General features: G+C 35.3%; 1 protein-coding gene across 5 annotated transcripts in view; it reads right to left on the bottom strand.

Annotated features, from left to right (window-relative positions):
* The window catches only part of LOC138314230 (neuronal acetylcholine receptor subunit alpha-10-like), a 117,492-nt gene that overhangs the window by 30,272 nt on the left and 63,403 nt on the right, over positions 1-23,817 (bottom strand). For 4 of the 5 annotated variants that reach the window (XM_069254454.1, XM_069254455.1, XM_069254456.1 and 1 more), the window contains one exon: positions 20,823-21,011. The gene's annotated coding sequence lies outside the window, so the exon portion shown is untranslated. Of the gene's footprint in view, positions 1-3,443; positions 3,556-20,822; positions 21,012-23,817 lie in introns of those variants that run through there. The other variant, XM_069254457.1, reaches the window with a different exon arrangement.

Below are 23,817 nucleotides of genomic sequence, written 5' to 3' on the forward strand. Positions count from 1 at the left end.
ACTTGAAGTAAAATTAGAAGCTCAAACTTTTCAATGGTGGTAATGGTGTAAAGTAAGTAACTTTTGTAACAGAAGAAAAATACTAAATCGTCTGCTCCTGTTTTTGATAGTGAAAAAATACCATTTGTCAGCGGTGGAGCATCTTTAAAGAATACAGTAAATACAGAAAGGATAAAAACAGACAATACTATGGAACCGATGAATACATATCATAGATAAATTTGAGGAAGAGTAAGAGATCCGATATGGATCTTGAATCTGAGATCTTGTCGATCACCGTAGTGATTTATGTTTGTCAAAAATATAAGGATCTTTTCTCTGCGTTTCTTTTCATTATTTTTAACTTGATTCGAAATATCAAATATACATAACCTAACTAGGCTCGAAAGTGAACATGTCTACGAAAGAGCAATAAAAAAATTCAATTATCGAAACAACTTCAATGGTCAAAATCCAAGATGGCTGACATTCTAGTCAAAAAGTTCCAAAATGCATCATGCATACGTATGCACTAAGGAGAGTCTACATTTAACACAAGATATAGAGCGATAACAAACTTGTGATCCGCACGGTTCCAAAATAAAAAACGGAAAACCAGACATCCCAGGGAACATACACATGGAATTTAAGAAGAATCTTTTGCGAAATAACGATTATAAACTTAATAGTCAAAATTCAGGATGCAATCTAGGCAGCAAGAAATACCTACACATGAAATTTGAGAACGGTCCCTCTGGTAATTATTACAAAATTGCAATAACACGATGTTTACGGACAGACGGATGGACGGTTGGACGACGGACTACGGACGAAAGGCGACTTGAATGGCACAACATGTGTTGATGGTGTGTTAAAACATTATATAACTTAAACATAAATTGTTTTACGTGTGATTTTATCTATTATGTCTAGGGGTTATAGCTAGAGATAATATACTCTACAATAAAATGTCCTTACAAGGTTCAATAAGTCACGTAATCACATGTATGGGATAACAATTCCTAACGCAAAAGTTCTCACCCAACTTAGCCATAGAACGCCATGCACTGCACCTAGCGATTTGAGAGCTTATATGGTCATTAGGTTATCAGCATAAACCATAAAAGATTAACACTACACTGGGCATTTTATTGGCGAGATGGTAACAAGTAACCCTTAAAACAGTATTGCTAAGAATGTGCAATTTTTATGCATGTACAACATCTACATTCGTCTACCGGACAATGAAAAGAATCATAAAGAAACAGCAGCATTCGTTATGTTGGGTCATTAAAGGAAATAAGGTTCCGGAGTTTAGGCAGAGCATGTGTATCCACAGCATTCAATGCCCTAAATGGCATTTCAAGTAGTTTTAATTAACAATTGAAACATAATGTCTCCTAGAAACTATTGAACAGACTAAATTTAGAAATAAAGAACCACAAGAACTTTCAATTGGATTGGGATAATACTACTCAGATTAAACTCAGCCCTTTTCATTTTGTGGTCACCTTTAAAATGTCCAACATTCTTTGAAGCATACTTATAAGATGATTAAGACCTTAAAACAATCAAAAGACAGAGAAAAGTAAGACATCCTATTACATGCTGTGGTTAGAAGAGAGAGGACGAATCGAAAAGGACAACATTCAGGGTGCCAATAAACTTCAGCTTACGAAAGAGTATTGATGCTGTGAAGCTTGGCATTGTAATTGAACTATCGTTTAGCTTACAACAACAAAAGTTAAAGTGCAAATTTAAATTGAAAAGACAAGTCGAGCAGACAAGCACATTACAGCACTTCTATTTATGGGATAATGTAATTAAAACTGGCACTGCTTTTTAATTGCCTAGCTGCGTGTCTTTGAAAAACCGAGACGAGAGTCAGACCAAAATATTGGCCGGTTCCTCTTTTATTATAGGGAGGTTTTACGAGGCCGGTTATAGCGTGATGAACAGGTCAACGAGGCACGATATCGAGCCCACGATGGGTTCCCTAGTCAACCATTAAGGAGGGATATCGCCTTCCCTACGCCAACAATCGGATGTCGATTATGTACTTTTGTATTGCGTTGCATTCATTTGTGGACATGGATAGAAGGAATATTAAACTGATGGTTTCTCATAAAGTGTCCGACCTAGGGTTGTGTAAGTTTAAAAGCATATTAATTAATGGTGTTATTCCAAGAATTTCAGGATTCATTAAGCCACGACATTAGCATACAACGCAGCAGTTGTATTGATAGGTAGAAATACAGGCAGGAATAAAACTAGAGATATTGCATTGATAGTGCAAAGATTAGTTTCTAAAAAGATATTTTCATTGATGATTTCATTGTGCTGTTGTCATTTGCAAACATTTCAAATTCTTTACATAAAACGGCTTAGTCAATGTTACATGATCAATAACAAAATTCAGGACGTAAATATCAATTAATGCAAATGACAAATAATTTTCTAATGAAGACTTAATATTTAGTGTTCTTGGATATATAAAAAGGAATGATTGGTACATAATTTTGCTTGACTGCAAATAGAACAAAAACAATACAAGCAAAGCCTATTTAATACATCACAATGCTCCACAACTGGATTGCTCGCAAGAATTATTCTGACTGACTAAATACAATGATTTTCAAATAAATTAAATGTTATGACAATTCTAAAATAGGATAGTGGCAAAACGAATACATATTATGTACAACAATGCTTTAGAGGCATAAAATGATAATAAATACTGATTGTATGACAAAAGAGGTATCAAAATTCATGCGGATTAACAAATATAATTAAAGTTGAACCACCTTCACTCGTAAAATTCTTGTGAATCGAATACAATAATTATTTCAAGTATCTTACAGTTGTGTCTTAATATATTAAGTAAACAAATTCATGATTATTTATTGATTATTTGCCGACTTCTACATTTAACCAAAATAAGATGTAAACTGTAGCGAAGACTTCTCTGCATTACACTGAAAACAATTACTTTACATAGTCTAGTCAAATGTTTTTGAATAACATAAGATTATTTTGCAAAACCAAAATAGTTTAAAAGTCACCGAACAAAGCGTAAAGCATTACGACATCAATTAAGTTACTTGGTAGAATTTATTGCCCGGTCATCAAAATAAGATACAATACCATAGAGTGATAGTCATGTATAATAAAGAATGCATACAAATTATCTAGTTTTCAGTGGCATGAGTGCCGTCTCAAAGATTAAATAACCGTCTCTCTCTCCTCATCCGCGTCTGGCTAATCGGAGAAGATACCGCGCACTGATACAATGCAACCTTGAGAATGTGCTTCTATCACCAAAACACTTAAAGGTGATTTACTCGACAACATAAATTCTGACCTGCACCTAATACATTAATTCTAGGGTTCTGGAACTCGGTTAAATGCATTGTGAAGAATTAAAGACATTAATCTACAGTGCTAATAGTTAACTCTTTGTTTACCTCTGGCCTTAATGTTATCACTAGAGTAAAGCTCTGAATCCATGTTCTTAGACTTAAGGCGGAATTCGCCAAAAACGATTAGTCTTCCGGAATCTTCTTCTCTACCGACATCGCATAATTGGCTTTGAAGAAAAAGAAAAGCACTTTTAGGATTTCCGTAACTTGTTGTTAGGAATTGCTGTGATTCGATTGGATAATATTTTCCTATTATGTAATTAAGAAAACGCCTGTGCACTTTAAACAATTAAAAGGACAAAACCAAGAAAAGGTCTAATGTCAAAACAGATTGCAGTTGTGGTATTCTGATGCTAATCTTGTTTGGTCCAAGAGTCCAGTTTAGAACCTAAGCCATGCTTTATTCTACGTGTTAATTTTGCGTTTTATATTGGGGTTGGGGATGGGGGTATCTATGTTTGGCTGTCGTCCCCGATACAATCCACTTTACAATACTATCTGATTTTTCATTAGTTTTAGCCGTTTTTCGAAAGAAGTATAGTAACTGAAACCATGCTCTAAATGTATGGATGTTGAGTTATAAGGGAAAAAAGACATTATCATGATGTATTATTTATATTACGTAGGCACAAAATTATTACTCGCAGTTAAGTATATATCTGTTAGATCTGTAATGAAAATGTTCAGAAAATATCAGAAATTGGTGTATTTAAGTGCTTTTAAAAGCTAGAGTCATTTTAGAATGTGAATGTCCATACATGTTTGGAGACTGTGGTATGTTTGTAATGTGTCTGTTTGAAATAGCACAAACTCTTGTCTATTTTATAGTGCTATCCAACGGAAGCATATACCAGCAAAGACAATGGACAGCACGCCTCACCAACAATGATAACGTAACATATATTATGATCGTACCGTATAAAGAGTTTGTTAAAAGAATGAAACCAGTCTCTTATATTGTAAGTGTAAATGTTTTCTTACAGTGATATCATGCGGTATCATATTGATAGGCCATGTAATCCAGCCGAACCATGAACAGAATGACCGATTAAATATAAACTGATGATTAAGCCAAGGGTGGACTGTGAAATATGTGGATTGGCGTAAATAATATAATTTATTATCATAAAATTTGTTTGTTTGTTTGATTGTTTTAATGTCCTATTAGCGGCCAGGGTCATGTAAGGACGGCCTCCCATGAATGCAGTGTGTAGCGTGTGTGAAGGGCGAGGTACGTGTTTTGGGAGACTGCGGTATGTTTGTGTTGTGTCTTATTGTATAGTGGAACTGTTGCCCTTTTTATAGTGCTATATTACTGAAGCATTCCGCCGAAGACACCAAGCAACACTCTACCCGGTCACATTACACTGACAACGGGAGAACCAGTCGTCCCACTCCCTTTTTTGCTGAGCGCTAAGCAGGAGCAGAAACTACCACTATTATAGACTTTGGTGTGTCTCGGCCAGGGGACAGAACCCAGAGCCTTCCTCACAGGGGCGAATGCTCAACTCAAGGCCAAAAGTGAGGCGGTGCCAAGGGAGGCACTAGGAAACATAAAGTCAGTTAGGAAGAAAAGAAAAGATCATATCCTAAATTTAGTCTCCTTTTACGATCATGCAATGGGGACAGTAGGTACAATTTTAACACACTACCTTCTGGGCAATAATTATAAAATTGGCAGACTAAACCAAAGAAAAAATGAAAGATAGACGAATAAATGTCAGTTGTTGTACATTGAATTATGATAGAGACAAGAGCATAAGAGGGACGAAAATTGTTGGGTAGGTAGAAGATAGTACCGAAGATGTGATATATGAGCTAGCACAACAACAGCAGACGAAACTTCTCAAGTTTGACCAGAAAGGTTACTACCAAGTTAGAACATATACATCCGACGGCTTTCAATGGCGACAGTGTACTGTCATATCTGCTGTGGAGTACAAAGCAATTAGATTCGCTTCGCCAATGACTTCCGTAAATACAGTCAAACTGACAGCCCAGGAATGCCTTGTTCTAAATCAATATCATACAGAATTTTGAATCTGGTTTGATCACGCAGGGGATGCTCATTAGGCCATCCCGATCGCTCTGTATCAAACTTTAGAAGGCTTCTCTGTAATAATATGGCGCTTATATAATGACGAACGTAAGCTGTGAGTATGCCAAAAGGCGACGACACACTTTTCAGAAAATTAGAATTTGAGTTACCCCGATTTGAGATTAAATGGAACATTAAGTTATCGTCATTTAGTACCGCCGCTTTTGGTTGATATAATTAATTTTAATTTGTTTTCATACACAATCCGACTTTCTGAATGGCTAATACTTTTTCTTCATATGTTATGAAGAAAAAATCCGAGAAAGCCGCGAAAACCCATGTTATCATGACGTCACAATAGAGTGGTCGACGTTGCGTATTGATTTAGAAAAAAAATAATCCATTGGAAAATCAATGGAATCCTACGTTTACACATATTTTATATCATCAAGTAGTCTTCAAAATTAATTATAAGCATTGATGTCACTATTTTTTAACTTCATCGAGTTATGAAATAGATTTTGTTTGCAAACTTTTGTGAGAAAAATCACACAGTTTGCAAACAAAATTTATTTCATACCCCGATGAAGTAAAAAATAGTGACATCAATGATTAAATGAATATGATGTTAACAGAAGAAGAAAAACTTGCGATGAAACAAACAGTGAATATTATTACTGTCACATCCAATCACCAAAGGGAGATAACTGCGGGACAAATCCCAAGAGAATGTCAAAATAGATGGTTGGAGCGAACAACTGAACTACCTACAAACAATGAAAGATGGCAGCTGACACAGTTTCCATAATTCAACCAGTCATGAAAGGCACTTTTCGAGTCGGCTTCTCTCTATATTTCTCATTAAAATTGTGTTTTGATTGATTTAATACGACTATCGGTTTGAGATATTGCGGAAAGGTACCATGGAAATGGCAGAGAAAGATAAAAAAAATTGATACAGCTAGTATATCTTTTATAGATAATGGTGTTTGTTTCCATGTCAACAGTTCCCAATGGTGCTGACACTTTGCGCCTGGTCACGACAAGAAGCTAACGCTGAAGTCGATTTTCTGTTCTTTCTCCTGCTCTTATTCATAAAACTCATTTTGCTGACATTTTCCCCATGACTTGTAGGCGTTGAAACATTTTCACTTGAGCTTAAGAATACATTTTGTCAATGTCAGATTGTGTGATTGCTTGTATGTTTTAAAGTTTCACGAGACGTTTTATGTATTAATCAGAGTCCTTTATTTTTTCTGCCTTCGTGTGCCAACAGAAACTCGTGAAACGGCTTTGTTTTTTTACTTAACACGAATAGCATTGAAATCACAATGCAATGCGTGATAGTTTCATGTATACTACATAATCTAAAATATACCTATATGCAGATGATAAGCCTATCTATCAATGTCACGAACATGTCCATCTGGGGGGTTGCCATGCCTCCGGGCGAAAACGAAACTGGCAAGGCCGAAGATTATTTCTGTGTGAGCCTAAGGGGCAAATATTGCGTGCAATGCAAGAGCTTTGTGGAGAATCACAGAATTTCATGATATCTAAAATACATTATATTATTGTTCTATCAAATTACCCCAGTATTGATTCGGTTCTGACATTTTAAAAATAACTGCTCATGCAACAGTCATTAGTCTTTATAAAGAGAAACAGTTTTATCAATAAAACAAGCACTTTTTCCAATGCCTAGGGGGCTATTTGACTAAATCGTTTTGAATGTTTAAGAGATGTTAGATTACTCGGTGAAAATTCAATCAAAATTTAAATTACGAATTGCACCGAGAGTATCTCCCTTTTAATATCTGTTGTTCCGTTACGCGAATGAAACTCGTTGCTCACCGAAATGGATCGACTAGTTCTCAGGACACACTGTTTAATATGTCTCTCTTTGGTTATGGCGACAGGGTTGCTTGAAGTCAAGGGGACAACGTTTTTAGATTGGCCTGTTGTCATGGTAACGTTCTGTAAATGTACCGGTTATTATGGAGACAAGCTAGATATATCGGTCTATCGTCAGTAAGACTTAGTATCGTATATCTGCCCATCGTCCAAGAGAAAAACAAAAACTTCACTAAACTGTCCAGTGGTTAAGGAGAAATTGTCACGCTATCCTCCTTGTTGTCATGGAAACTATATATCGTATATCTTAATGCTTCTGTGGGGCAAGTCGCGATTTATCATGGTTAAGTGACGTTTATAATGTCTTTTCAATTTTCTATATGCTGGTTAATCAGGGCGAACAGGTCATACATGTCGGCATGTCGTAATGGAGACAAATCGACATGTTCCAGAAAACACGCCACGGGTCTATATTCGTAAATACAATGTTCCGTGCATATGCTTCATTAAACGAAATAAATGTCGTCTTAGTGTCATTGCTGCACCTCACTAGGCAGTGTTTAATTGAAGTTAAAATTATTAAAAGGATTTTACGTAAATTGTGTTTATTTGACTATTGCAAAACAGCATTATGTTGTGAAAGCTATGTGTGTAAAGCCTATAATGAGTGTTTGGATGTTCACAATGTTTTATATATCCTGTTTAATTGACGTCGAAGTTATGATAAAAGGATTTTATGTGCGTTTTACATATTCTGAAATCGTAAAACATCTAACTACTGCGAAAGCCTAGAATGTGTGATGAGTTTTTCAAAATAGATTTTAGGTTAATGGGAATTAAGAAAATGTAAATGTGTATGTATTGTAAAAAACTTTTATAGATCTGTTTGCCTATGTTCAGCAATACATACATATACATTTAGGTAAGATGTTATAGCTAATCACCATCCGATGTCGACATATGACGAGTTTTCGTACATCCTTGTTGAGAAGGCACACAATTTCTATACACGGTAAACTGTAGCACAGACTGTTCATGAAGGCAACAGTCAGTAGTTTGAGCAATGGGACCAATTATCACTTCTTGTTAAGAAGTCACTCAATATAATGTACCACGAAATGAGATAAAAGTAATTTTGCTTGGAATGACAATTATAGTCTGGGCAATGTCTGTGACGAACTACAGTAAATTTTGTTAAGTTGTACAGAAACTTTGCCTTAAAACCAATCAAAATAGGCATTATATGATTCCATGACCAACGCACAAGATATAATGATAAGGACCTAAAAGGGTCCAATCTTCTTTTCTACTCACATATATGGCAGAATCAACCTTATCAATCTTTAAAAAGGGTTCAAAAGTAATCTGTCATAGACGAAAAATGCTGTAAAGTCATTTTGTAGAAGAGAAAAAATAGTATCCCATATTTTATCATTAATAATGCAAAGTTACAATCCAAAAAATCCGATAAAGTTGATAGGCAGAGATCAGATAAAAGATTGGTATACCTCTGTCCGCATATGAAAACAAACCAGTTATCTCGTATGTATGCAGATGCAAAACGCATTAATGTAAATTTCACATTTTCACATTAGTCTTCCGTGTATCGTAGATGTAAATGATTCACTTGCGATATACCACTAGGCCTATAGAGATAGGCGAAGTCAAATAAATAAAAATTAATAACGGAAAATATTGATAATAAACATAAAACCTATCTCTATGTTTTTCTGTTATGCATCGAAATAGTAATACTTTAAATTAGCGAATCTGAATAACACGAAATGTCAATCAAATTTATTTATCATGTAAGTTTAATGGAATGAATGGCGTCGAATCTATTAATTTTATTTGTGTTAAGATCTGATAAGAAAAGCGTTCTATCGGTCTTATACCATGAACTCAGTGTTGGCCTACCTACTAACGCAATGTCCATAGGTAGTAAAGAGTCGTTCTCTACGGATTGAGAACATTACATACTCTATTCAGAAAGTAATGCAACCCCTTTTCGAGGCTAAATGCAGAAAATGTGCAATTTAACACTTTTAGTATCATCTCAAGTCTGAGAGAATTGGTAAAAAAAACAAAGATGGCGACATAGATGAAGCAAATTCGTGAGGGAGATAAAACGTTGATACTCAGACAGGTTTCACTTTGAAAATCAATTGAAATAATTCCAACAGAAGGGAATTTCTACTCGGTTGGAGATAAAACTATTTTGTCTAAAATCTTTGAAATGCCATTACACCATTGAACAAATACATTATTCATCAGAGATAAGTAAAACAAACTGCCTCAGGTAGCAATAAAAATTCAGAATCTGGAGCCTGCAGGGTGCCAAAGTCGCCATTTTGCAGAGCAAGTAATATTAGAATCGACCTTGGCTGTAATTAGAGATTCGGAAATTTCCACGCGGTCATAATAATTTTAGTGTTTCGAATATAACGAAATGAACAATATTCAAATGACCTTGAGTTATACCAATACACATATAAAGTTTATTACTGTAGTTCTGCAATTACGGAATTTTAAAAATCAATAGACATAATTTTGAACAGGATAACATTTCATGTGTGTTTCACATATATGCATGCTATTAGTGGTTTAATTGTTATTGTGCATGATGCTTAAATGGTAACACAGATAAATGAATTAAACAGCATTCGACCTTACCATGAATAAAAATGTAGTGGAATTTAAATATTCCTTTCTTGATCGTTTTTTTCTTAAAGCCTCGATATATTTTCCTAAAATCAATAAAGAGTAGCAAACAATTAAATACAGGTACTTTAATTAGGTTGTCTGATATCAATTATCTCCAATAGCTAGGAAAGATGTGAATAAATAAAACAGGAAGTTTTAAAGTTTAATCGTAAGAAATGTAGTAATCATCTTGTGAAGTTAATAAGTATCATTTTTAAGGAATTAATGCGGGTCGCCTTTAATTATTCTGATGATAGCATTTTTAGGTCGAAGAAAGAAGATACATTTACATGTTCACGTACCAACCAAAACAAAAGTCATTAATCTCATATAGGGATTGGATTTCGTTTTTATGTTAACCATGCTTGTATGGAGCAATTCCTCTAAGAATATATTCTATGGGGCGCGTTAGCGCCCCATATTGAATATATTCTTAGAGGAATTGCTCCATACAAGCATGGGTAACATAAAAACGAAATCCAATCCCTATATTTACACTCACACGACTTTTTATTTATATTTTATGCAATAAAATCGTCATTTGAAAGTGACGTAATTATTCAATAAAAGTCGGTCAAAAGTGGGAGGAGCTTACTCAATTGAACAGCGAATGATGACGCTTCACGTAAGGTAGAATTATTTATCCGCGACGACAAAAAAGTTCAATATTTTAGTGTAAAATAAACATGACAAACAAAGTAAACTTCAGAGATAATTTTATTTAATCAGATCAGAACTTTAAATATATATTCAATTTTGCTAAAAGTTAATATATAGCGTAATAACATAAAGAATTTGTACACGGCCACATGTGTGAACTCGGTGACCGTTATTGTGCAGCGAGGCGAAGCTGACGCACGCTTACACACTTTAGTTTGCCGAAGTTGTGAAAACACCGATTTTCAAGTAGCTCAATGTGTTTGAGATGTCGTCTGACTTGACGATATTACATCCTTGGGAGCCATGTGATTATATAATCTACGCTTAGATCCATATCGCCATCGATAGATGAAACAAATTCACTTGTGTTCGATGGATACAATGTATTTGTGGTGACGCGGAACTGTCAACACGTGGATTATTAGCGGTGCATGTGTTTTATAATACACATGATTAAATAGGCCTACTCAAAGAACAAAGACAAGAGGATATGTTTATAACTGACCTCTATCAGAGGGTCTCATTCCCGTCCACCCCAAAGGCTCGATCGTAAGACTAAACATAGGCACAGAGGTAATGTTTACATTTGACACCCATCATTTTTAACAAAAATGAAAGCACTTCGCCCCGGTCGGGATATTTTTCCGTTTCTTTATACAATTGTTAATTTAAAAATTGTTTGAATCATATATAAATATAAAACATGTATATATTGTTTACATTTTTCCAAAATTCTATGAAAAACAACAATATACACGTAATGTTTCGTCAAAATGTAAACAAAGCCATGTGTTTCTTTTAAAAAAAAAAAGTAGTCCTTTTACGTTGCACAGAACATTTCCTTACGCAAGTTCAAAGTTCAATGTTACCATGCAGTTATGGTAAACAAAATCGGCTAGTATTAGCGTATAGTGACCAAGCCTAGCAAGTGTAAATATAAATGTATAATATGCGACACGGTGACGTTTTCCCTAGTAAACAATAAAACAGAATGACGTCATTGAAACGTCATAACGCTTGGATTACAATAAAAGAAAGATATAAGAGTTCAGAGTGATTCGATATGAAAAATCCTTTATTTCAGCTGATGGGATTTTATAATAGTATAGTAGTTGTTAACAGCAAAGTTATTTCAGCTGATGGGATTTTATAATAGTATAGTAGTTGTTAACAGCAAAGTTGTCCTTGATGTATTTATTTTCTAAAAAAGGTTCAGTTGAAAGTGCAGCATGGGCACAAATTGTCTTAAGACTTTTTAGAAAATAATGTATTACAATGCAAGCAACACTTTCCATACAGGAGAGAACGTCCTAAATGACCTGAACTATTAATGAACGTAAGTCTAATGAACAATACCAAACTCTTTTCTTTTCCTTTCCACTCAGCTCATAAGACGGAATTTACATAAAAAAATCCACTATATGTCAAAGATTTTTGTATGGTAAGGCTTATTAATAGTATAAAATGGATGATAATCTTCTCTCAAGCGACATTCATCATTTGGCAGCAATGTTTCCATTTGACAAGATCGTGACTGGTAACAGTGAAAGCTTCAGGGGATAATAGTAAACATGGAGGTCTCCCGAGTATCCGTGTCAAGTCGACAACGTCACTTATGCCTGTTTGATCGAGATTTTAATAATACGACTTATCAGTTACCGTCGTGATAATGGGTGTTAGTCTCACCATTGTCTATAGCAAGTGGTGCTTGACAGTATGACAGATACATGGATATAATGCCGACACTCTTATGGTCGTACATGTCGGCAAATGAAGCTTACGAATTGTTTAGAAATTTGCTGGAAATGGAATGAAAAGATAGTACAAACTAACGTAGATTATTTCCAAACATCACAACGAGCCAATGATCAAGGAGCCAAAACATGTTGCAGGGTAAATGAAAGCATTAAAATAGTCTATTTTTAAATTTACCTATTTACCAACTATCTATTATAACACAAACAATATGAAAATTAACGAAATCACTAAAGCAAACTGACATTTTCATTGACCACTGTGCGTGCTGTCCATTACCTTTGATTGTTATAGGAAGTCAGCATGAAACCTAAACTACATGAGACAAGAACGATGACGTATGACAATGTGTCTATTCGGAATTATATAATGAGTTAACACGGATGAAAAATGTATTTTGTATAGATATATTGAAAGGTGCCAAGTATGGTTACATGATACAGTTACATAGACATACTTACGATTCAAATAGTGGATATTGAATGCTATTCATCGGTTTGAAAGATACGAGACAATTGAGGACTCAACTCGTGAAAACAAATGAGAGCAATATTTGTAGAGACAACATTCAGAAAACCAAACATTTCCATGAGTTACATAATCAGGACAGCTCTGACGTAATACCATTGTTGGAATATCGGCTGGTGTGTGCAAGATATGGGAATGTTGACAGCAATAGAAAGTATATATATACAATTGACGGACATCGCGCATGCTCAGAAGCAGATTTAAGGCTCTCCATCTCCGACATGTCTACCGTACAGGTACCAGACCATGCCTCCTCAACAGTCATCAGCTATTCTGAATTGTCAAGAAGACATCCTTTCAGAATAGCAATAGCGATGTAAAAACATATTATGTCGCTCATCCCGGAAATCGCGATTGTTTCTCATACCGCTCTGCCCATCATCTGTCACATCCCCTGACGTCTGGGTCAATTAAGTGACTTCATATCGCCAAACAGGTACCGCCTATTTAAATGACTATTGGCTCCAGGGGCCAGAGTAGATTTGTATCTGTAAATCAGTCACGCTCGCTCCATAGTCGTGTTTGACATTGTTAAGACTTCCAAGGGGATATTTGGTGATCGACCTTTTTTCTTGATCAACAATTCGTTTTGTTTGATGATAGCTTTTTCGCTGAAAGTGCGTTTTAAGATCAAACCTTGAACAATGTTTTAGAAATAACAAGCACTTTTAATTTGTAACGATGGTATCTTCCTTGCACTGGCTTTATAATTTGTACCTGCTGCCCTTGCATGTTATTGTCAGAGTGACTTAAGATAGTATTTATTCTCTTCTTCCTAAGTGACTTTATTTTTCATAACATCTCACTTGACATCATCTAAATTTTGGCCTTCAGTTGAGTGTTTGCTCTTGTGAGGAAGGCTTCCCTGGCCGAGACACACCATACTTTATAAAAGTGGTAATTTCTGCTCGACTAAGCGTTCAGCAAAATGGGATTGGGACGATTTGTTTACCCCGTTGTCAGTATACCAGGTAACGTGACTGAATGGTGTGGGCTTCTTCGGTGTCCCCAACAGCATGTTTCAATGGGATAGCACTATATAAAGGGTAAGTGGTATTATAAAGAGACCACAAACACACCTCCCACACCGCAACACATTGTACACAAGACCTTCCTAAAATGACCCTGGCTTTTAATAAGACATTAAACCTAATAACCCGACTATACCAATCCACTGCGGATTCGGACAACACTTGTATTGTGTTTGATCTACTGTTTTATTGGATATACGGTATCAGGGCATCGGAAACGTCTAGATTCAACAGCCATGCTCCCTCCTCTCTGTATTTGTATTCCTAACGAGATAATAATGGGACTAATGTCTGTAGCGTGTTCTTCGTTTGAACATCACTCATTCATACCCCACAAATCTAATAAACATTATTCACAAGACAAGAAAAAAAATACATGTAGCCAAATGTCGTATTTCTACTTGAAATAGACATTGGGGAGGAGAAAATAAATACAGTTTGAACTTTGGAGGAGAACAGGGAACGTTAGACATATTCCGCATGGTAAAAAGTTTTCAGCAGTTTCTACTAGTCAATTTAATGAATTGTAGATTTTTTTAGCATTTTCCAGAAATCATTGCTTTTCATACTTGTGCTATTGTTGTCGGTCTTGGTGGGCGACGGGTCTGCGAAATGTTGCATTATTTTCAAAATAATGAGTGTTCTAGTGTACTTCATGGATAACCAGACAGTACAGACTTTTGGCATTCTCTCAATATCGCCACTCACTATGGTAAGCTACCCGAAATAGAACTGCTGAATACAATAAAACAGGCAGATACAGGGCGAGAGACGTTTAGCTTTTTGACCTTCAACAAAATGCCAATTGCTGAATTGAACTTGTACTGCCGTGACAAATGTTTTATGCTCTTGGTTTGTATGTGTACATAAATAGTCCTAAATTGCACATCTCTAAAACAAAAACCAATCCTTTAATTGAACTTAAAAACGGACGAAGTAACGAGAGGAAAGCACTGTTACAGTGCATTTGTACTCGTTCTAAGTGCAACCCCCTAATCAGGCTATGCTCGATAGCCACTAATCCAGTTGTCCCACTATGCAATTATGCTGCTTTAATGATATCGTTCCGTCATGTGTTCCGCGGGTCAATGGTCCCGCCATCAAACGTAAAAAATTGTATTGGTCTTAAGTCAAACCAGATCCAACTCAAACAATTTTAAACTTTTCGTTTACTATTTATGCAATCTTACGAGTTTTTTTTACCCCTTACTAATGATTAAATTATGATAATAAAAAAATCCGTTGAGTTGTTTGGTTTTTAAAACTAAATCACCAAAAACAAATTCTTTCTAGACGGTTTGAAATATTTATCGAAGTGTCTGCATATTTCTAGTAAATAAATTTTTTTAAGCCCGGATTATACCAAAACGGCAGCATCTTTATTTCTGCGCTTAAGCTAGATCGAATCAAAAGTGGTTTGTGTTCTCTTGTATGGCCTGTCTCCATTCCAACACTTCTATTAGCTGTCTACTCCTTGAAAGGGCTATTTAGGTTGGGTGTTTCCCCAAAGCCATTGGTTCTGTTCCTTCTATTCCAAATTATACAAAAGTGGTAATTGCTGCTACGACTTCGAGCTTCCGTCCAGAATCATATGACAGAGCGGAGCAAAATTTTTGTTATATCTTCATGAATATGTTTCAGTACTATACAGTATGCATTTAGCAGGATTGTCCACTAGTATTCGAGGTGAAATGTGAATAATACAATCATCACATGCAGGCACGCAGAGAACATTTAAAAATCAATTAAATGAAGGAGTACATTTCAAGTCAGATTTCCATAAGAAATATTGGAGTAGTTATTGTCACGTCACTTTAACACGCCTGTAAATGTCCACTACGTTGTCAGTGTGTGAGACACATTGTGTGGCTACGATTTTTAGGCCATGACTACACCTGTACCATTGAAGTATAATCGCGTTATATGAAAAGTATTGAAAAGAGGTAGTAAACAACGTATAGACAGCTTTTTGTTCCATCAGTGAACCTTACTAGAGTTCTACTTGGTTAAGAGTATAGCGTACACATCAGAATTGCTTAATCGTATAGTTAAATTACCTGGATTTTCAAAGATATCAATTAAAATCGTTAACAAGAAAGTGGAATCCGTCAATAGTTTTACTTCGTGGTTATGTGGCAAACAGTGCTTCGCTAAATTGTGACATTCACCGATACTAAACTAAAGCTAAAACACATTTGATTTTAAAATAGAGGCTTGGATTTCTCCATTTCATCTGCTATTAACTCCGAAATAGCTGGTCAATATTAGAATGATTAAGGCAATTTTATGGAGCATGAGAGAAATGGACAAAAAGCATCCAATGAAGTCTGTACTAGTAATTTCTTTATTGATCGACACTTTGGTACCCAGGCTATTTGGCTTTTACAATGAATGTGTCTCTGTCTTGTGTCAAGGCAGTACACCTTTCCATCATTGCGACTTCTGGCCTGTCCCGTCTAGATAAATTGGACGCACCAGATCTTTAAGTTGGTCGACCACACACATTCTAAATCACAGCATCAAAAGTATCATAGATGATTTGCTCTAATCTAACTAGGATATTCGAAACAGCAGATTGCGTAATGCAACTGAAATGTCGTATATAAAAATACGTGTCATAATAACCCCTTTCGAACACGTTACATAACAATTAACGCCTGAAGGGATAGTTCTATAGTGGTGTCGAGAATATGTGACAGCTAAAGACCGAAAAATAAATTATGGATAGGAAGAATCGAAAGATATTCTTTCATTGATGGTATGATCTGCATTGATTTATAAAATTGCAAAATAATAATGACATGGTGACAAAAATGGCTCTGGAGAGTCTCTTACAAAATACCCTTTGATCATAACTATATTTATATTAATGTTGTATGATTCGATTCTGATTATCTTGGTTTGAGTTTAAATGAATCTAGCAACACACAGCATTGAGGTATGTTTATAATTTATTTATTTTTTATCCATTTTTAAACAACACCATGTTGAAGATCAGTCCATAAAGGTGATAAACAAAACCATTTGTCCCTCTTTCAAAACGAATAATTACATTTGTCTGAATTAAAAAATAACATAAAGTAAAACAGAAAGAGTGTAAATAGGGCACAACCTTCATCTTTTAAGCAACCAGCACACGGAAGAATAATACCTTATGTCATTGCCCGGTATAACCATATGACTAGAGACTCTCAGATGCTACTGGTAGTGATATATGGCAAATGTAATAGAGCAGTGGCAGTTTGAATTGTCACTACCATTGCCAAAGCTTGTATAGGCAATTAAACCACATATGCATGTATTATTTTCCATCGAGGAAAACCTAGGACATTGATGAATTCTTCAATAGCAGCAGCCCTGACCTACATAAAGTAATTCCTTGAAACTGGAATATAAAGATTCTGTATCATTATTACCATATAGTTACATTAGCGACTAAAGCCTACAATTTACAAAGCGTCATCGTCAATTCCTAATTCGTCGCTATTTTTAGGCTGGGATAGGGCGTGTCAGTTGCCTACGATGACTGCTATTACCGACTTGAGGCGTAAGAAGACTACAGGTATTTAGGAACAATCTGCGAATGAAAACATTGATACATGCGTGTATATGTGTGTTATGCATCCTATTGGTATCAAGACTGGTGTCGTTTTGCAGTGCTACCACAGTTATGGATATATTTAAGAAGGGGCAGAACCCACCGCTTCTTAAAGTGAACACTCAAAACAATACGGGTTGGTGTCAAAGAAGATGAAAATGAAGAGCGTTTTTAGGAGAAGAGAACAGATATGGATAAAGTTTCATTCCATTTTAAGATTTTATCTGTGGTAAAAATCCAGAACTTTGTAAAAATAAGAAATAAACTATTTTTGTCTACAGTAAATACCAGTGCGTCCGCTTGATCTGAAGTGCAGCTTAAAATCAGTTACATCAATTTTTTTAATGCATTTTGACAATCTAACTAACAACGTCTCCGTCATCACCAGACATCCACTATAAACACCACTAAAACACATATCGACACACAAGTAGTCACGTCTGTTGATAATTCCACAATACAATTAAACTGATGTAGCGTGTTCCTATCACCAACGATTTTTATCGCGGAGAATAGAACGTTGTCTCTATAATATCTGATAGATCGTAATTCCGGTGGCGAGCAGAGACATTTTTATGGCTTTAAAGAAATTGCACGATCTGCTAAAGACGTTCAAATTGCCTAGGAAAAATATATAATGGGTTTGATAAAGTAGATTGAAGCTACCACAGTAGACCAAAATTATTCAATACATTCGACATATTCTAAAGAGTAAGGTTGCCCAAAACATTTTGGGTAAAAGCGTTTGCGCGTGTTGACGTCATAATCGTTTATGGTACATGTATATAAATACGAACCAAACTTGTTGTCATGGTGACCTGTCATATTGTTCCACTGTTCATGCGGGTTTCTTAAATGTCGCTCTTTGTTGCACAAGGTGAGTGTCACGTGAATACTTCAATGGTTTCTATAATGTTTCTGATTGACAAGTAGTCTCTGAGGGCAGAATACTTGATGTTAATAACTGGCAAAACAGACTGGCGTTTAAGATAATTAGCCTAAGGACTTAAGAATTTATAATTTTTGTATAAGAATATACGAAAGCAGACACTTGACATATTGTTAATAAAATAAAAATAAGTTCGGCAAACACGTGATCTTGAAATACCCAATCATTATACACTTTCCTGTACATCTTACTGCCAGAAACGTTTAACGATGAAGTGATTCGCTCGAGAAATATACCTACATGATCATTTGATATAATATATAGAATTTTGGATAATATTACATCACTTATGTATTTTAATCGTCGAAACGCTAAATGAACACCTCAGAATACTAAAAAATGGTCTTCTACGTGCAAAGGACTTCAATTTAACAGATGAAATGTTTTTTTAAGAATATCATTATCTTCAAAATTGATTCCAAAATGACTTCTTTTTTTGACGATAAAATGGAAACAGTAATATATGCTTATACCCAGTGGTGCTTAAAACGATATCTCTTATTGGCTTCTTTGTCTTTAAATGAAAACTTGGAAAGACAGGCAATTCAAAAACAGTTAAAATAAGGATTTGTCGTTTCAACATATGTCATGAGATTATATAATTGAATCAACCCTAAGATACTTCAAAATGTCATCCCTGGTTGACTATGGCAAATGTGTCTAGATCTGTCTAGGTAAGGTGAACGTTTTATAAAACCATCCCTATCTTTAGATATTGTGTTGAGCATTTGCGTCTGTGATTAAAGCTCTGGTGTATGCACTTGACCGAAACAAAACTTTCATATTGATTTTAGTTTTAGTTCATATATACATGTAAACCTCGTTTAAATGACCAATGCATAATAAACTTATTAATGCTGCCGACAAGTCCCTCGTTTTGGGATTTGTGTAAGATTTTGATCATCATAGATATCGAAATATACTAATAAAAAAATAAACTCTTAAAATAAATGCCGATTTCAAGCGTCAGTCATTATGCGGCTGACTGATTATTCATGCAAATGGTGTGCTATCGAGAAAAACAGCTTTACACTAAATACTGAGCGCTCATAACAAGGCAACTGTTTCACTATTACCAGGAGACATTACGCGAATATACCGCAGTCTCCCAAACATACAGACATTTACACACCACAACACATTACACGCATGAGAGGCAGTTCGACCAATCCAAACTTTCATAACACTGTAACGTTTTGACATCACTACTAAATGTCATCAGCATCTAACAACCCAATTGATAAATTTTGTCATGAATATGATGCCTTTTTAATCGTTTAAAGTTCTTTCACTTAGCTTATTAAGATATGTATATATTTCGGTGAAATAAAACCAAAAACACATTGAAAATATCCAACATCACCATTAATAATGTCACTAAGTAACATGTGTAGTGCGTCTTGGTATTATTCAAATTTTTGATAATTTTGTTTTTCAAAACTCCCCTTTATACTTATTAGCGACTTCTAATATCAAAACTATTTGGATACCATATATAGACACGGGTAATTCCGCGGGGATGGCATTTTCGCAATATTGCGGGTCATTTAAATTGTCGTGAGAATTAAATTGACAGAATGTGACTCGGTTAACCGCTGTCTTTCCGTTCAGATATATCTCTTATGTCACGACTCTCGACAGGTCTGTTTGTATTTTTTGTCAAAATCGCGAAATTAACCTTTGGTCTGCTGAAATAACCGGTTATACAGCGATAGGAGGCTACAAGTATAGTATGTAAAATTAACTCACGGAACAGGAAACAAAGTGAAAATAGTATGGAGGGAAGTCCTCGATATACGATTATCTAGAACATTTGTGATTTTTGTTGTTGTGTTCATTGCGAATGTGAAAAACATCCCTTTTTGTTTAAAGTTTTTAAAACAACCGGGTAAACTTTAAAGTATATATACATCATTGCATTCCATTATTTAATTATAATTTTTAAGCTCCGTAGACATTCTCATACATCACACTGTTGTTACATCATTCAATGATTCGTAATTGGCGTTTAACGGCCAAGCCAATTTGTCAATGGAAGGTCGCTTACACCAAAAATAAAGATGTAGCGAGATAGTGATGATAGCAGTATACTTGTCATGTACTGTAGCATACGAATATCATTATACTGGTCAACGAGGAAATTATTATAGATCTACAGAATATGAGAACAACAAATCACTATAATAAAAGAAGAATTTCCTTTATGAAATCCATAATTCAATATAGTGTAATACCGGTAATTAAAATAAACAAATTTGAAATGTGCGTTACAATATTGATAAATAATGATATATATATATATACTTACATTCACATCCAGAATCCAGTCGTTCATCTAGACACAATCACACACTCCCAAAATCTCGAATAAATCCAATTCTGTTCTCGTCACGCTTATCCAATCGCAAATTACTGCGTGACGTTCCGGTTTCAGTTTTTATCTTTAATCACAGGAGAGTTCCCATTGCAATCAGTCACGTGTTTGTAGCCGGAAGACCTACAATGTATAGATACAACCTGCATGTACATGGCAAATTGATATTCTGTATAGAGTCATATGGAGTGTATTCTTCAGTTACGCAGAATGTGTGAGGTATCGCCTAATCCACGACCTTACATGCATACAATGGTACCGGCGAACAGACACGTGCTTCGGTCCTCAGAACCCCCAAGATGAACATACCTATATGTATGTTAGTGAAGTTTACCAGCATGTTACTATTGGCAACAACGCTCACCCGTCTTACGAACACTCACATCCCTTTGGTAGCTAGCAAGACTGATCACGCTTTCTCTATAACTGTGGTTATTTTTTTTTATTTCAATAAATTCCCAAATGATTTGAAAAACAAAGGCTGTTGAATGTAAGAGGATGTTAAGGCGAGAGTCCTATTTAGACATGTCACCTCTAGACAAGCTAGCCTGAGAACATGGCGGGTTTACATTAACGGATGAGGCAGCGCGGTTGATAACGACTCCCCTTGTTACCAGTAAGTGCTGTTTTGGCGATCGCCACTTGTAGATAATGGAAAAAAATACGAAAAAGAAACACTCGGGCTGTTTTCGGAATTCAGAAACTTTAATGGGTACGATTTTTAATAAAGTTTTGTTTTCTAAGTGTTGTCTTGAGATTTCTTAAGAAGTCTACACGGCTATCTCGTTTTACATTTACTGTGTGTTCTTTAATCACAAAATGTGTACAAAGATAATGTTACATGTATTATTACAACTCTATGTAGACCTATTGACCTATGTTTTTGTGAAAGGACAAAAACGATTTCGCAATATTTGGCGAGAAATGAAAACGGTATCAGAAAGACAGACTCTTAACAGGGAATAAAATTAGTCCAGGAGAGAAAACATCATACAGCCCACAAATGACTTACATATACCATTACATAATCGGAATCAGGCCCTGAGGTCAATGTATTTACCATTGGCAATGACACAAATGAAAGTGTATGACCATCTGATCTAGGTCAGTTTTCCAGACCCATGTGTCTTGGACAGTGTCACATAAATAAAATACAATGACATACAAATAATCATATCTCAAAATACCAAAGACGTGGACAGAGTCCTGATTATAGCGAGGACTATCAGATTAGAAAGTGACATTTGGAAGGAAATTAAAAGCACGATGATAATCTGGAATCTCTGTGGACCTGTTAAGTACATCGTTTGTGTCAATTGCACACGTGAGGTTCCGTGAATCCAATTGTCGGCGTTGACAATTTTTATGATGATGATTTGTCTTATGTACCAAGGCGAACACTTGCTGGAATAATAAAATCTAACAGGGGTATGTCAGATATAGACATTGGTATATCAGCTTGCGTCGGAGTGTAAATCGTCTTTCTTACATCCCCCTGTATAAGATAGAGTTTTATCTCATACGGGTGTAATACTGGGCTATTCCATGCAATGTAGTCCTGCCGTATGAGACTGTTTTACATTGCTAACGTCAGTGCGTTTCGGTAAAATATTAACATTATTTTGATTTCAGGAGCTATGCTGGTTTTACCATAAAGAACGATAACAACAGATTTTGTGATATAATAGCACGCAATATTCTTGTATGGGGAATTGTCCTGCAGTCACGGTTTTCTTCTTCGAATCTATTTGAAAATGGCCGAACGTGATTATTGTAAAATTGTGATAAAACGTCGAGGTATGAGGGAACTATTTTGTAACCCTCGGGTAGAATATCCTTATCATTCAAATCCAAATATAAACGAGATTCGTAATCATTCATCCAGCAACCACGGACAATCTTGTAAAGTAAAGGGATATCATATTCTTGTGGATACATCTTGTTAGCGAAGAAACAAGGTATCTCTAAATAATCTAAATGATACATTATTTGAATACAAATTAGTACATACAATGTACTTTAATTAAATTCAGTAAACAACACTATATATTCTGTAGTGATGTTGTCTGTGGTGTATGGCTTTCGCCGTTAACAGAGCGTGGAACTGACATATCTGACACATATCAACCCTTCAGTAAATCGCATTAAGGAGTACCTGTCTTACTGATGCTCTGATTTAAAAAATATATATATTTACACGCGTCACATCCAGCTTCATGGAGCCGAAATAATTAGTGTTTTAACAACATTTGTCTTAATGTTTTACGCCATTTCAAAGTTAACTGACATACAACGTCATTATGGAGACTATGTGACGTTAATGATCATGTTAGCGACAGTGTGCTGACAGTTTCACTGAATATTCGAGTATGTCTCAAATAAACCATGCAGACATATAATTATCCCAAATATTGTAGGGCAAAATTCTCTGATGGGCTATTGAGAGTTTTACCGCTATTAGGGAAAATGAAAACATTGCTTGAACATTATGTTGCTTATATTTACATATTACGATAATGTCATTGTTCTACTGATAATGAAATTCCTTGGGTCGCTGGCTCATTATTTTCTGTTGTTCCCAATATATACACATATATCTCTTATAATTATTGTCCCTGAATTAATTGTATATTGCGCAAATACTTTGTAGTTTCGTTTCGTATGTATAATTACAAAGTAAGTATTATTTCCACCTTGAAATCTACAGTGACTAAATATGGCATGGTTTTAACATTTCGAGTTGTTTATTTATTTTTACACCAGTCTACGTAACTGTCTGTGTCACATGCCATCTATGGCCAGGTCCCTAAGGATGATCATGTTATTGAAGTAGAACGAAGCAAGAAAAAAAGATCAATGTCCGCTTTCGCGGCTTCTGTCAACCACTTCCTCTATTAAATAGCATTAGCAAAATAATTAAAGACAAAAT

The sequence above is a fragment of the Argopecten irradians genome, chromosome 2, assembly GCF_041381155.1.
Source record: "Argopecten irradians isolate NY chromosome 2, Ai_NY, whole genome shotgun sequence".
Lineage (NCBI taxonomy): Eukaryota > Metazoa > Mollusca > Bivalvia > Pectinida > Pectinidae > Argopecten > Argopecten irradians.